Below are 14,701 nucleotides of genomic sequence, written 5' to 3'. Positions count from 1 at the left end.
ACGTTTGTGCAAATTCATTTTTCTTATCGACATTGAACTATGCACGAGAAGGGGGCTCGCATGTAAAAAATAGATTCCAGACGTGGCGGGTTGACGCTTCATTGACACTAATTGATTACTTTTCTATTCCTCGTTTTATTGATGAGTATAATATTAATTATTATGTATAACAGAAATATTTACGTTGAATTTCTAATGGAATAATTTTATCAATTAAACAAAATTTTCATTTTAAATTCATTTTTATCAATTAATTCAAATAAAAATCGTGAAGAAATTCACCTTTGGAATGTGGAAAATCGCAATAATTTAAGGGAGACTGGTTATACATCATGTAATATCGAGTACTAAAGTAAATAACATGATTTTTTCCTTAAATGAGAGACTTGATTGGGTTACGCAGCAGCAGGTGTAGGAATGCAGTCCTTGAAAGCTTCAAGTGACTCGAATAACGAAGTGGTGGTGGGTATGACCTCTCAGTGGCCTTGGACACCAGTTTAATTGTTGCGATCACTATGGATCTACACAGTACACCATATTCCCTTTTTATCAGAGGTTTCTTTGCGGCGGGGTGAACGAAAGAGTCGACCCGACCGATGGGAGTCGTTCCCTGAACGACTACAGTGGGTGTAGAATGTATTTGTATACCCACAATTTCCAAAAAAACTTTTGGGTGATATTGTAGTTTCTTAACTTCTTTTTTTTATAATCAATGATATTTTACATATTCTCCGAAATCTCTAAGATAGATATAGTCCAAATCAAAAGGAAATCCCACGAAGGAAATATTATATACTTATAAATTAGTGTAAATTTTTGTTTTTTTTTTAATCAAGTGTTAAAAATTAAACAGTTGTGCGAATTCTTATTGCTTCAACATTTCTATCGATTAATTTTATATATATATATTTGTTAATTTCATAACTTACATAAATAGCTATTTTTTTTGTACTCTATCTATTCTAAAGATTTCCGAGAATATGTAGAATGCCATTGTTTATAAAAAATAAGTTAATAAATTACAATTTGACATAGTTTTTTTGGAAATTGATCGATGTACGAATACTTTCTATACCCACTGTATCCCCTTTCTAAGCGTCACTCCTACGTCCTCAGACACTGGTAGCAAAGTATTCGCCACATCCTCGTGTTCGTCAAACAACAATCATTCCATTTTCATATTAACCCTTTGCACTCGGGGCCTTTTTTTCTGGTATCTACCAGCAACTCGAGATGTTTCTTAGCATTTTATTGCCATGAATTCTAAGCTATCTAGATTTGAGAATAAGGTCACCTTTACTTCACCGATAATAATTTTATTGGCTCTTCGAGCTCCAAAGAAATTAAACCTAAAGAACATTACATTATACATTAGGTATTGTATCTTTGATGCGTGAAACCTAATGATGACTGAGAGTCATCTCTCGAGTCCAAAGGGTTAAATTCTTATTTTCCATTGTTCAGTGGAATTTCCATTATTCTTTCTTAAAATTGTAATAATTGAACTCGCCCACTCCTCTAAAGGCCTCGTGGACAGTCAGGGGAATATTGTCCCAGGTCATAAACCAACAGCGATAAGAAAGAAATGCGCTATTCCCGTTGGAAGTTGAAACGAATCATGGTATGCGAGAAATGGAACTGGATTTCGAGAATTCTGTTGAAAAATGTCAGCGGTAGGGGGGAGGGGGATAGTAAAACAGTTATTGCTAAAATTAAGCGGTTTACCTTGGATACGTGTCTGGTCGAGTTGAGACGAACGACGTCCTTGAGAAAATTCTATTCAAAAGCGACCTTTCCCGCGTGCCGCGTTTTTAACGAAAGAACGAATTTAGCCCGTGCAAACGGGACCTTAGGCGGACCAAAACGAATCAGTTGGGTTGTGTCGGGTTACCTTGTATCGACGATTTATAAATAGTTCTTTGGAAAGGATTAGAGTAGCCAGCCGATGCGTGAAAACAGCCGCGAAAAGCGGAGGAGAGCTTTTTTTACGTGGAACATTATTCTTAGGCGAAAAGTGGTACCTTTCGTTGGTGAGTATGCTTTTGTCGAGGGTCGTCTACGTTATCGTTGCAAAATTATAATGTAATATGTAAAAATTATAAAAGAAGAAAATGTAATCTTCCAGGGTTGAGAAAGTTTTTGCAAAGGTGCAAAGTCGCCTTCGAGTATCGATTAACGAATAGAAGAAACGTTATTGCAAGAAACCATTATGTCCTTGAACCAGTGGCATCCTGCCGCGGTGCACTTGTTGAAATTTCAAGGACGTCGAGCCCGGTCGGTCGAGAAGAGTCATGAAATCGTTGCGTGCCCAACAGATGGCTTCTATTGTCAAACAATTTGTCGAAACTGATCCTTTCGATGTTCTTCCACTTTTCTCTCCCCTTCCTTTCATTTGCGGTAACCTAACGGCGCTCGACGTCGAATAGAATCGATCTTTAAATCAACATTCTTCGAGAGAGAGTACCTTGGCCGATATTATTGGTCACTGTTACGAAATGCCAGCTGATCATAACTCGCAAGAACGTTTCAAGTGCATACCAGAAACTCCGTGCTCGCGTGGCATTAATTCATAGTTCCAGTTAAGTGGCCGCGCCAGTTCGCGTAATTAGTATTTTCTTCATCTATCGTTTCAGACTCCTTGACAGCTCAGCCATTTTCTACGCTTCCACGAACCTGTAATTTGAGACCAGTATCAACCTCTTCAGGCTATGAACATTATTTTTTAATACAAAATAATTCATTTTTTGAAGTAGTTGTCCCTATAATCGAAGAATTAATTCTAAAATTATAAGAATTAATTACGAAGTAATTCTCCACCCAAAATTGTACAAAATTAAAAGATTATTTTGGTCGAATAATGACGTAAAAGTTACATGTAAAATTTATGTTAATTCGTGCGCAAAAGAGGCAAGGTCAGAGTGACCTTGTATAAGGTCAGATTCTATATCTTTAACGATTTTTCGATTATGCTTTCTATTATTACGACTCTTACGAGAATTGTCTTGTTTTTGTTATGCAACTCATGCTATTGCTATCTGTCACATCGTGCCGATACATTCCACTTAGGGTGAGTCACGTAATTTAGCGTGTCATGTCTCTTATGGCTAATAATACAGAATAGTAGTATGGGTAAAAGACTAGCCGTGTTACAATATTTATCCTATGTTATTACTTTTTCCACACACGCTGTGTCTATAAATGGAATCGTGGTCTTTATTACATACAGTTCTCCATCTTATTCTATCATGCATGAAAAGTACAAAAAGTAAATTTTCTCATAAAATTTTTATCTCGATAAATAGTCAAATATATTATAATATTCATTATAACTAGAACGAGTCAAATAAGAACACGAATCCTAAGGTGAAGAGATGGCTCAGTGGAAAAAGCGTTTGACTGCCAATTCGAGGGTCTCGATTTCGAATCCACGTGCCCTGATTTTTCAAACGACCCTCGTCCACTTTTTTTCGATAATAATTATTAAAACAATTATTGTCCTTATTCAAGAAGCCTCAACAAATCGTCACCAACGAAAAATATAATTATTTACGGCATTGTTCCATTCGTTACATAACAGGATTGACCCAGTTTAATCTGCCACCGAATTTATCTCGAAACGTGCATTGAATTGATAAAAGCAAAGAGACGAACGTTACATGGAAAGCATTCGAATTTTCCAGAAGGGAATTAACCGGTTCGGGGCCATTTTCGCGACTCGTAAATTATTCTCGAAATAGAACCAGCGCCCCCGGAATTTTATCGCAGTTTGCTCAGAAAAGAAAATTAGTTTTCCGGGAGTTTGAGGTCTCGAGTTATCCAGCCTCGTGCAAACGATGAAAGTAGTCCAATCGATCTGCTCCGAAGGTGGTGGCGAGCAACGGAGGTTGAAAAGTTGTCGAAGGTGAAAGTCTTGGACGGATACTCGGGAATTCCTTGCATGTGAATTTCAATTCTATACTAGAGATGCACTCCGGAGACGTTCAAATATCGACTCGAACGTTTTATAGAAATTCCTTGGTATATTGCAGATTTGAAACTGTCTGCGAATCTTCTCCAAGCCAAGTATTAAGAGAGGAAAGTTCTGTTGAAGAGTATCCTTATAAATTGAAGGATTAATTCTGGAATTATAAAAATTAATTGTTAAATTATTAGGTTACAGAAAATATATATGCACGAAGAAAAGAAGTTTTGCAAATTTATATTAACAGAACTCAGATGTAAGTGAAAATACCTCTTATCACCTAAACAGTGTAACATGAATATTATTGTTGAAATTTTAGTAGGAGGTACAGGTCTGAATATATCGGAATGGTTGAAAACAAATAACATGTAGACATCCCCTTAAAAAGTGGAAAAGTTGTGGAACCAAATGGTACATACAAAATTCAATAAATATATATCAAAATTCAAACGTGTTTTTGAATGTTTCTTAAAAATTGGCACGAACTTTCTGGACAACCCAATATTTCTGCATTTGTGCACATTCTCACAGGTTTTCCTATATTTCCATTTTTTTACTCCAATTTTGATAACCAAAATTTCTTTTCTTTGCTTACATAGATATATATTTTCTGCTGTGTATTAATTTATAATTCATTTTTATCTGATAATTCATCAGCAAGAAAGTATGACAATCTTGTTTATTCTCCAACCAAAATTGTACAAAATTAAGAAACTTTTCTTTCCAAGAAAAGTTTTTATATAAATCTCAGTTAAACTCAAGTTTTGAATGCCTAGCACCCAGTTTTACAATAATTATTACAATCATCCTTTGAATTTATTTCGGTTGGAAGTTTTACCAGGTCAGACCACAACGAAGAGCATAATCATAGTTCGCACTCGGCTGAGAAAATTCTTGCCCGGGTCCTTCATTTCACCGATTGCATATCTTTTGTACCAGAAGCGCGACGCCCCCGCGATAAGAGTATTATATCGCGTACGCTGAACAAGAAATCGAGATTATGATCGTTACATGGTATCGATTGCTTTCTAATCCACGTACTAGCGATTTGTTTATCGGAATTTCGGTTTGTCTCATCGCCGAATGGTACAATAATTACGCGTAGGGCCACAAGCGAAGAGATAGCAACGATAGTCATCGATTACTTTTATCTCGACAACCGTTCTGTTGGACGTAATTGTTCATGGAAGGTCGGAATGTCTGATGTTAACCGCTTTTGCATTTGATTTGCTCGAGTCACGACACAATCGAGTCGTATCACTACAATTTTGTGTAATTTTCTCCGCTCGGTCGCATTGCAGTTGCTGCGACATTATTCCAGAATTCCTTCCTTCTTTGAATCTATTTTTATTTATTTGACGCTAGCAGGCTTATTGGTAAGGTTAGGTTAGCCGCTAGGTAAATTGTCAAGAATGCAAAACTGCTCATTCATTGTTAGGTTTAGAGTTAGTATGGAGCTAATAATGAACGTTGCTCCAAAGTGTAGAGTAAAATACTTTTCACTCAAAATTCTACGTTCTTCCATATATACAATAACGAGGCCACCTTCGAAATTTTAAAAATACTAAAACCAATAAATACTAGCTGGTCATTGTTGCTCGCTTAATTCATATAGCTATTCATGTTTATTTTGTGTGCGACCCTTTACGGGCTACACAAGGAACTTCCCGATTTCCGATTACAGCGCCATCTATCACGAATAAAAAAAATGTTTGAAAGTAGTGTTTAGAAAACGTCTCATAGTCAGCTTTCACAGTGCATGGTAAAAAAATGAGGTGTTCCACTAAAAAAATCATGTTGACCTTGACGTGACTTTGACCGGTCCTTTGAAAGTCAAACGGACACGATCGTTCAATAGAATTTTTGAAACCCTAAAACATTTCTCTAAACCATTTTTCTCACAAATGTTCCATTTTGGAAATATTTAACTGTTTCCATACTTTTGGAGCACCCTGTATATATATTGTATATACATGTGTTATACATATGCATACAAATATAATAATAGTCATATACGTATATATATATTATTTCTGTTTAGTTATTCGCTCATAAATTTATATTCTCCCATCTAGATTGCTTTATTGAGTTAAGTTTTCTTAAAAAAAAAAAAAAAAAAAAAAAACCTACTGGACCGAATTAAAACAAAACCTAATCAGCTCTAAGTTAGATTGATACACATCGATCATTTTGATCTCGCTATTAGTTTTAAGTTTGGAAAACGTTAACGAAAAATTCGTTTACATACGTACATACATACACACACACGCACACACACGAACAATTTGTTAAAAATAGGCTAAAATTACTCCAATGACCTTGAAACATGGAGATCTGCTAAAAACTCGATTTTTCATTTTAGGAGCAAATACAATAACTTCCCTATAAATCGGGAAGTTAAAAAAAAATAATATCCACCCTCGTATCACGCAACTTTGGTATACAAAATTATTTCTTAAAATGCATATCTCAGAATTTAATCGGTTACGTGAACCTATATAGAAATTGGTGGTGTACATTGAAGAGTACAAGAGTTGCGACCACTAAACTTGCATGAAAACGATTAAATGCTCTAAATAGTTAAAATAGACCTAAGGCCCAGGCTGAAAGTTTAACCCTTTGTGCGCACGGAGACTTGTTCGTGCAACGATTCGGTACAGCTTGAGTTCATGTTGAAACAGAACTCGACAAACTTATCAATTACTCGGATGGATAAGATTATCTACGCGTGACGTCAGTTTAATTTTTGGCGTGCGTCATAGACACGATGCGGCGTTGGTTCGGGTTTTATTCTGATCACAATAGTGTCGCGAAAGGTTGAAATCGAATGGAGTTTCGGTGCGGAAGATTGGAAAATCTGGCGTAAACGGCACCGAAACGATAAGGGGGCGGCATTATCGGAGTCAGTCAATTATGCGCCCGTTGATCGAGAACTCGACACCTGGAAAAACGCTATCACGTATACGGCTTCTACGCTTTTATAACGCTTCGTTGTTGCATTCCTTCGCGTTCCACATTCAGCGAGCCGTGTTTACATAGTAATGCGTAATCGACGGAAAAACGTACAGGCACGTTTTCATGCATCCCTTATTCAAATTGTTTTAATCGCCCGTGAGACCCAACCAACCGTTTTTATCGCGACGAACAATTTTTAAGGCTGCTCTTTAGAAATATTCCAAACGAGGTTTTGTAAAAACAAGAATCCTTCATGTTGTTGTATATAATAATACTGCGGATTGTATGCGTTTATGATGGAAACTAATACGACAAATACAGGCTAAACATGATCAAAAGGTAACTCACGCAAAACGGAATATTAAGTTAGTAAATTAATTAATACATTATGTACATTTTTTATATTACTGTACACCATAAATGCATAAAATCCGCAGTTTAATAATTAACAATTGCGTCCTACTACATCTTCGAGAATGGAGTTTTGATCGCAAAAAATGATTTGTAATATAAACAAAAGTTCAAAGCACTTTAAATTAACTAGTGTTAACCCTTTGCACTCGAGAAGTGACTCTCAGTCGCCACTAGGTTTCCTTTAGGTTTAATTTCTTTGGAACTCGAAGTGTCAATAAAATGATTGTCGTTGAGGCAATCAGGTGACCTGATTTTCAAATCTCCAATTAGAGATCTCATTTTCGAAGTCAATCTAAGCTTAGCATTCGTGACAATAGAATGCTAAGAAAGCATTTCGAGTTGCTGATAGATACCAGAAAAAAAGGCCTCGAGTGCAAAGGGTTAACCTTTCAAGAGCCTCTCTTGTTAACCAGACTTGGCAACCGATGCCATCACGTTTTGGACTTTACGATTTCTCAAAAAATTGCGAGAATTTGTTTACTCTCGCGCCAGTCAACAACGCAGCCTTTGTCGGTTATTTTTGTGCCGTTTCATTGCTTCCGTGAATGACTGAAACTACTTTTCATCCTCCCCCGCGCATGTGACGTAGAAATTATGAAATTCCCCGAGACATTACGTCGTTAAACTGGCGACAGACAATAATAAGCAACGACAGTTCTTCGGTTACAAATTATTTTTAGATCTCGCAGGAAGACTTCCCTGAATACACAACGCCCTCGTTGCTGTACACCAATCTCACTCCGTCGACCCAATGAATAATGCATCGTTTTTCTTCTCGTTTGTTCTCGAAACTCTTTAACAGGGTGTTTTGGGAAATTAAAAAGCAACCGAATTTTCCTTTTTTCATGGCTTTTTACACGTGTATATATTTAAAATGAAAAATTTATGTATAAGGTCTATTCATGTAAATATTTTAAGACATCAAACCTGTCATTTAATTTAAACTAATTTCTTCAACAAACATACAGGATACTTATGGAACAATATCCCTTAGAATATTTTAATTTTCAATAAGATCGTCAGTACTCATTCTCATTGCTCATAACACGTTTATCAGGAATACAAACCAGTCAAGATTATTACCAACCTGACTTTTTTATTTCTTTGACTTTGTGTTTCAACAAAATGGGGCTCCTTTCATCACGTGACGTGAAATATTTACTGCCCGCAGACTGCACTTGTCACGTTACCGTTTCTATCAGAATTAGCAGAGACGCATGTGACATTATTTATGAATTGGAGACCATCGTTGATAACCTATACGGAACACGCGACATCGTATATTTCAGTGTCAAGACGTGTCGCCGAAGATTGAAGTATATGCCGTCGCACGTCGCTCTATTTCGAGCGACGTTTTGCCGCGAATTTTCTATTATCTGTTGTATTTCATCGCCCAAAAACGGAGGAACCTGATGAATTCCAGTTCAAGGTTCGGTAAAGCTGCATTAACTCCATGGCAATTTCGCGAACCGTATAATGAAATGTTTTTTAACGACGCGAAAGTGTCGTATGTCATAATTTATTACAACGGTTGAGTAGTTGGTAAAAAGTACTGGCTGGTGGAGCGCTTATTCTTAGCTTCATTATCTTGGAGAAGGTTGATCCACGGCCTTGTTCATTCTCGAGTTTTCCTCTTATCTGTCACTTGATGTTCCGAGCAATCAATCTCACGTCGAAGTCGTTGTACGTGTCTTTAACTGACAATTGTTCTCATATTTCCGGATTCAAGGGTCCCCTGACTCTGCACTGTTTCCAGAATCAGTGAAACCTCAAAATAAACACGTTTCGCTCCGTTCGCGAGATACGTACATTTCTGTAACTTTTGGAAATTAAATCCGTGATAATGTTTGCTCGGAGCAACGAATTAGTTCAATTACCGCAAAACAGCTTTATGGGGTCCTAAAAATGATTCGAACGTCAGAAGTTTGGTAGTACTAGTTTCATTTAATACTACTATTAAATGAAAAGATTAAAAACAAATTATGCATATAATGTTGAAAGTTTTTATAAGAACACAAGAACGAGGATCTAGGATTTTTGGGAAAAACTGCATTGAATGCAGAGGTGGGTAATATTTGTAGAATAAATATTTTAAATACTATTTCAAATAATAGATTCTTCATAATTCAAATAAAATAGTATTTCAAATGGGATATAAAATTTCAGCAAATAAAATATTTTATTTTGATAATGTAAAACGTCAAATAAAATAGTTTATTTTGGTAATCTATAGTTAAAGCATGAAAATAAATATTTTATTTTGATAATCTAACACATAAAATAAAATATGTTTCATTTGAATAACATAAAGCATAAAATAGAATATTTTCCATAGTTTTTAATTTGAAAATAAACTGTCTGTATGATACACAGATGGAGAAACTATTTCTTGCAAATATTACGATTTCTTGCGATTGAAGAATATCTCTTTCCATCATTCATTTTATGAAGATTCTTAATAGAAGTATTCATCGAAGAACTACACTACACTTTTTTTTACACTATAATGTAGTAAAATAAAATATTCCAAGCTATGGTACAAATATTTTCAGTGTTTTTCAAATAAAATATTTTGTTTCAAAAAATACTTGCATTATCCGAAATAAAATTATTATTTACTATTTACTATTTAAAATACGTATTTTACCCAGCTCTGGTTGAATGTATATTTCATTTGATTTTATTTCCATTGAGCAATTGGTAGGGAACTAGGTTAGGGTCATAGGTAATGTTGCATGATTTTTGAGAAATTGTTAGATGTGAATCAGTTAAAAGTGGAGGCATTGAGCAATTGGTGGGAATTAGGTTAGGGTAATAGGTAATTTGATTTTATTTCAATTTATTTTAACAAGAAAATAATTATTTTCTGGAACTTTACGCTTCAAATTCATCCATGTATACAAAAAGCAATTACAGAAGTTAACCAAAGACCCTACTAATAAATCCGTTACATCGTATTTTTAACTTGGAATAACTTTTCGAAAGTAAATTCGGCTTGTTCGCGTTCAACGGAGGTTCGAGGCCGCCGGTACTCGGGACAAATGACGTCACGGGAGACTAGAACGCCGCGATTGGTCGATCGGGTACGAGGTGAAGCGTCACGGTCGGCGCGGTGGGGGAAGGAGCGCGGGCGACACTGCGCGACGCAGCGGGGACAGGGGAGTCAGTGCTCGACCGCGAGAGGAGGGTAGAGCTGTCTCGGCGCTGTGCTATTTTCATCGGCGCGCTACCGCTGGCCCAGATTCGATGCGACCGTCACGACGTGAGCGTGATATCCGAGTTGTCCGCGAGTTCGCTGGACCTCTCGGCTCATCCATCTACTACTCTGTTCGTCTGTAATTCCGAAATAGTTCCTCGTACGCTGTTCATCGACCGTGTGTGAGTGTACACAGTCACCGAGACACGGTGTCGAATTCAGTGGGAAGATAGTCAAACAATTAAACTCGTAACTCGAGGGACTCGTTTATCCGTGAGTCAGAATCTTTATATGACCGCTCACGGGATCTCCAAGTGAAATTTCGACAAATAGGATCAAGAGTAGTGTGCATAAGTGCGCGTACGATGTGACTCCCCGGCGTGCAGTTGTGATCTCCTCACGCCGTTTGCCAAACATCACAACCGTGTGACGTGAGTTCACACCTCCACACGTATTTTTCGTGCCACTGCTTCCCGCGTGAAGGGAATCGAAGGTCCCGAGTACCAGCCGCACATCCCGTATCGTGCCGATCCTGGCTGTTTCGCCACGACAAATGACCTTAAGGTACGCCTCACAGTTAACGACCCTTTTTGCTCCGCGTGTCACGTGGTTCAATTTTCAATGATTGGTAAAATGCTCAATTCAGAATAGAAGTGATTAGAATCAAGTGCTGCAAAATTGATTCAACAAATCTTTTATATATTGGGTTGTTCGGAAAGTTCGTGCCTATTTTTAAGAAAAATTCAAAGGCATATTTGAATTTTTCTATCTATTAAATATTAAATATTTACAATTAATGATGTAACACAACATCATCGTAAAATTGATAGGTTAACTTGACTTTTTATTCATTTCTAATAAAGTAATACTCATACTCAAGAGGTCAATACATTATTAGGAAAATTAATCATTCACTCAGTGCTTTTAATGATTTACAAAATTTTCTTCCTAACCTAACCTCAATTGTCGGTTGTAATAGAGCCAGTTTTAAACGTACTACCACGGACATTCCCTACAATTGGCAGATAGTTTGTCAACGATACTCGACGAGTAGCAAATAATCTCATGTACTTCCCAGTAATTCTTTAGAAATTTCCAAACATAGAAGTACCAATTAAAATGCTTGTTCTTATCACACGAAGATAAAATTCAGTAAAATTCGTAAAGCAAAGTGAAATCCCTCTTTCGCAATAGCTTGAAGGCAATCGAAGATTAATTCTTAGCTAAAAAAAAAAAATCGATCCGCGTTAATAATCGCGTCGAAAAGATTTACTGTTTAGGTTTAGAGTTTAGAGCATCGATTCAGAATTGATCGTAGCTCATTCAAGCGTCGCCTCGCGGACGAACAGGTCGCATGAATTTCTTGGCATTGCGAGTCTCATTGGCGTGAGCGTTTGGCAAGGGACGATTATTAAACAACTCGTGTAAATGAAAACTTATTGCGACACGGGGCAATTCGTCACGCGACTTTTTCCCGTTGTGGCGTTCTGCGGCTAACGAGTGCTTATAGGTTAACTGAGAGCTAGGTTAACTCGGTCTGTTGCAACTTCAGTCAGTGTGCGAGGGACGATACGATTGAAAAATACTTAGCGTCGGTGTATCGACAGTCGAGTTTTCATTACGAGTGGTAAAGCGTTTGGAGTTTATTTATGTAAGTGTGCTTGTTCACTTTTATTTCGATTTCGATGTTAAGTTACCATTAACGCAAACTTCTTTCGACGCGAATACGTTGCAAATCGTGAACCAAATAGATGCGGTACGCGTTTCTCGACCTTATTAGCTAATAGCCAGCGATTAATGTACCAGTTAAGTCCTGATTACTTTTTTGCTTAGTGCTCAATAAATATTGAGACGTAACTGAAATATGTATTTCGAAGTATACGTGAGACATACTCGATAACTAGAGAAACGATTTTTATAGTAAAAACATTGTACTCGTCGAGTTTATATGACGAATTCGAAGCAGTCGTAGTTCACCAACGTAGGTGTGTCCCCGTGTTGTTTTTCTCCCCATTTTATGGCGAGTGCTAACGCAAACTTTTTACAATGCAAGACACGCGCCACGAATACGTTGGAAAAAAGAGAATCGAATAGATGCACGAACGGAACGCATTCCACATCCCCTCTCTACCCCTAGTTCCTTTCTCGGTGGCTGTCTCGATATTCTCCCGTGTATATTCCATCGTTCTAAAAGCGTTGTGTTGTATCGTCGCGAGGCTTGCGTGATCGGTTGACCGATTCTTCTCCCCGCGAACGTTATTGCTAAATGTAGAATCGGCACGTGGGAGTATGCGTGATCGCGGCATTATCCGTTTCGTATTTATCGGAACAGGGTTACCAATTGGTACAGTCCTGGAGAGCTAATCGCCATCGGTCGCAACTATTTTTATCGTTGCTCCAGGCGTGTTAAACTAACGCGTGACCCGTAACGAAACACCAGTTAAACGAACCCGAACATTGCGAACATAACCTCAACGTTCACGATTAGTCGAACGGTAATACACGTCATAAAAAGCAACGAGCATACTTACGAGAGAAGTTTTATTGTTTAGCAATCAGAATTTTAATCACCTCTATTCAAAGGATTTGGTTTATTTTCTTGAGGATTAACCTCGCGAGGGACGAATATTAAATTGATTTTTATTGGTTGAATCGAATACACACAAAACCTCAATTTTGTATTAACTCGCTTTAATATATTTTTTTATTCGAAACGTCATTGTGATTGTAACTAATGGCAATTTTTATAAGAAACCAAACGTTACATATATTTCCACGTTTTAAAATATTCGAGACAGATGTATTAACATTACAATTACAAGTTCAATACATCAATATTCCTCGAGGGATTAAAGTTGCAGATCCTTGAAAGGTTAGTATCAGATTTAAGGGGTAACACCACTCTAGAGGCTGTAAAAAGGCCTAACTTTGATAATTAATTTTGAGAGTATTGCAAAAGGAATAGGATTTCTTTGTATAGGGTTTATTTAACACATATTGAAGTGTAAACTAAAATTGTTGTATTATAATTTTAGTACAAAACGTCGACATCAAAGCGAGTCTTCAAAATTGGCCTTTTTTTAAAACTTCTTTACAGGAGGGCGGTTTTCTCGTTGGGTATAAAATCTGGAACAAACAACTAACAATTTTTATAATCTATATACTATTTACTATAGAGTACGTGGGCTTTTTTTTTTAATGACATATTGTAGAAATAGCGCATTAACTCACTTTTTGGTCAAAAAATAAGTAGTAAATTGTTACCAGAAACGAAAGTTTACATTAAATAAAAAAACCGCTACGTACTCCTATAGCCAACAGTATATGTATTATGAAATTTGTTGGTTTTTTGCTCCAAATGACAACAACGAGAAAACCGTCCTCCCGTGAAGGGGTTTTAAAAAAAAGTCAATTTTGGTGACTCGCTTCGTCGCCGCCATTTTGTACTAAAATTATAATACAACAATTTTTGTTTATACTTCAATATGTGTTAAATAAACCCTGTAAAAATAAATCCTATTCTTTTTGCGATACCCTCAAAATTAATTATCAAAGTTAGGCCTTGTTTTCAGCCTCTAGAGTGGTGTTACTCCTTAAGATCTGAATTTGTAGATTGCAAAAGTGGCCCAAGTAACCATAATTAAGCAATGAAACCAGTTCGTTCCGGTTTTCTCGGTTAAGCTCCCATTGTAATATAATAGCTAAGACATACTTCCAGCTAAGTAGGAATTCCAGAAATCGTCGTAAACACCCGATAGAAATTTTTCCACGCGACAGAGGAACGCGATGAAAACATTGAACCGCGCCGCGCCGTCCTCGGTTGCTCGGAGGTCAGTCACGTCGCGTTATAATACACAAAGCTTGCGTGTACCCCGAGAAGCTGGTAGCGAAGGAGATAATTGGATATTCCGTTTCCATTCGTGGCGTAAATTCGTTCGTTTACAGGGGGAACGCGTGTCTCGATAATATTAGCGAATTTAGGGTTGAAAAGCAATTGGATATCGCAAAAGCACTCATTACGGACTTGCGGCACCCTACACGGCTTACGCAACATTGAAACGAGATGACTTTAATAGCGATAGGGTCGAGCACGTCGCGAGTTAGGATTTAAAAAGAAATTATTAATAACTGAGCGACTACAGAAAGAAGTTTGAAGTACACGACTCAAATTATTA

General features: G+C 37.0%; 1 protein-coding gene across 3 annotated transcripts in view; it reads left to right on the top strand.

Annotated features, from left to right (window-relative positions):
* Positions 1-14,701, top strand: part of LOC128877170 (PRL-1 phosphatase) — a 63,857-nt gene that overhangs the window by 27,897 nt on the left and 21,259 nt on the right. Inside the window, exon 1 of one of the 3 annotated variants that reach the window (XM_054124241.1) lies at positions 10,520-11,090. The exons of 1 other annotated variant lie outside the window; for it this stretch is intronic. The gene's annotated coding sequence lies outside the window, so the exon portion shown is untranslated. Of the gene's footprint in view, positions 1-10,519; positions 11,091-12,030; positions 12,178-14,701 lie in introns of those variants that run through there. One more of the 3 variants, XM_054124244.1, reaches the window with a different exon arrangement.

Source organism: Hylaeus volcanicus, chromosome 5 (genome assembly GCF_026283585.1).
Source record: "Hylaeus volcanicus isolate JK05 chromosome 5, UHH_iyHylVolc1.0_haploid, whole genome shotgun sequence".
Classification (NCBI taxonomy): domain Eukaryota; kingdom Metazoa; phylum Arthropoda; class Insecta; order Hymenoptera; family Colletidae; genus Hylaeus; species Hylaeus volcanicus.
This window is presented reverse-complemented; position numbering and strand designations above follow the sequence as displayed.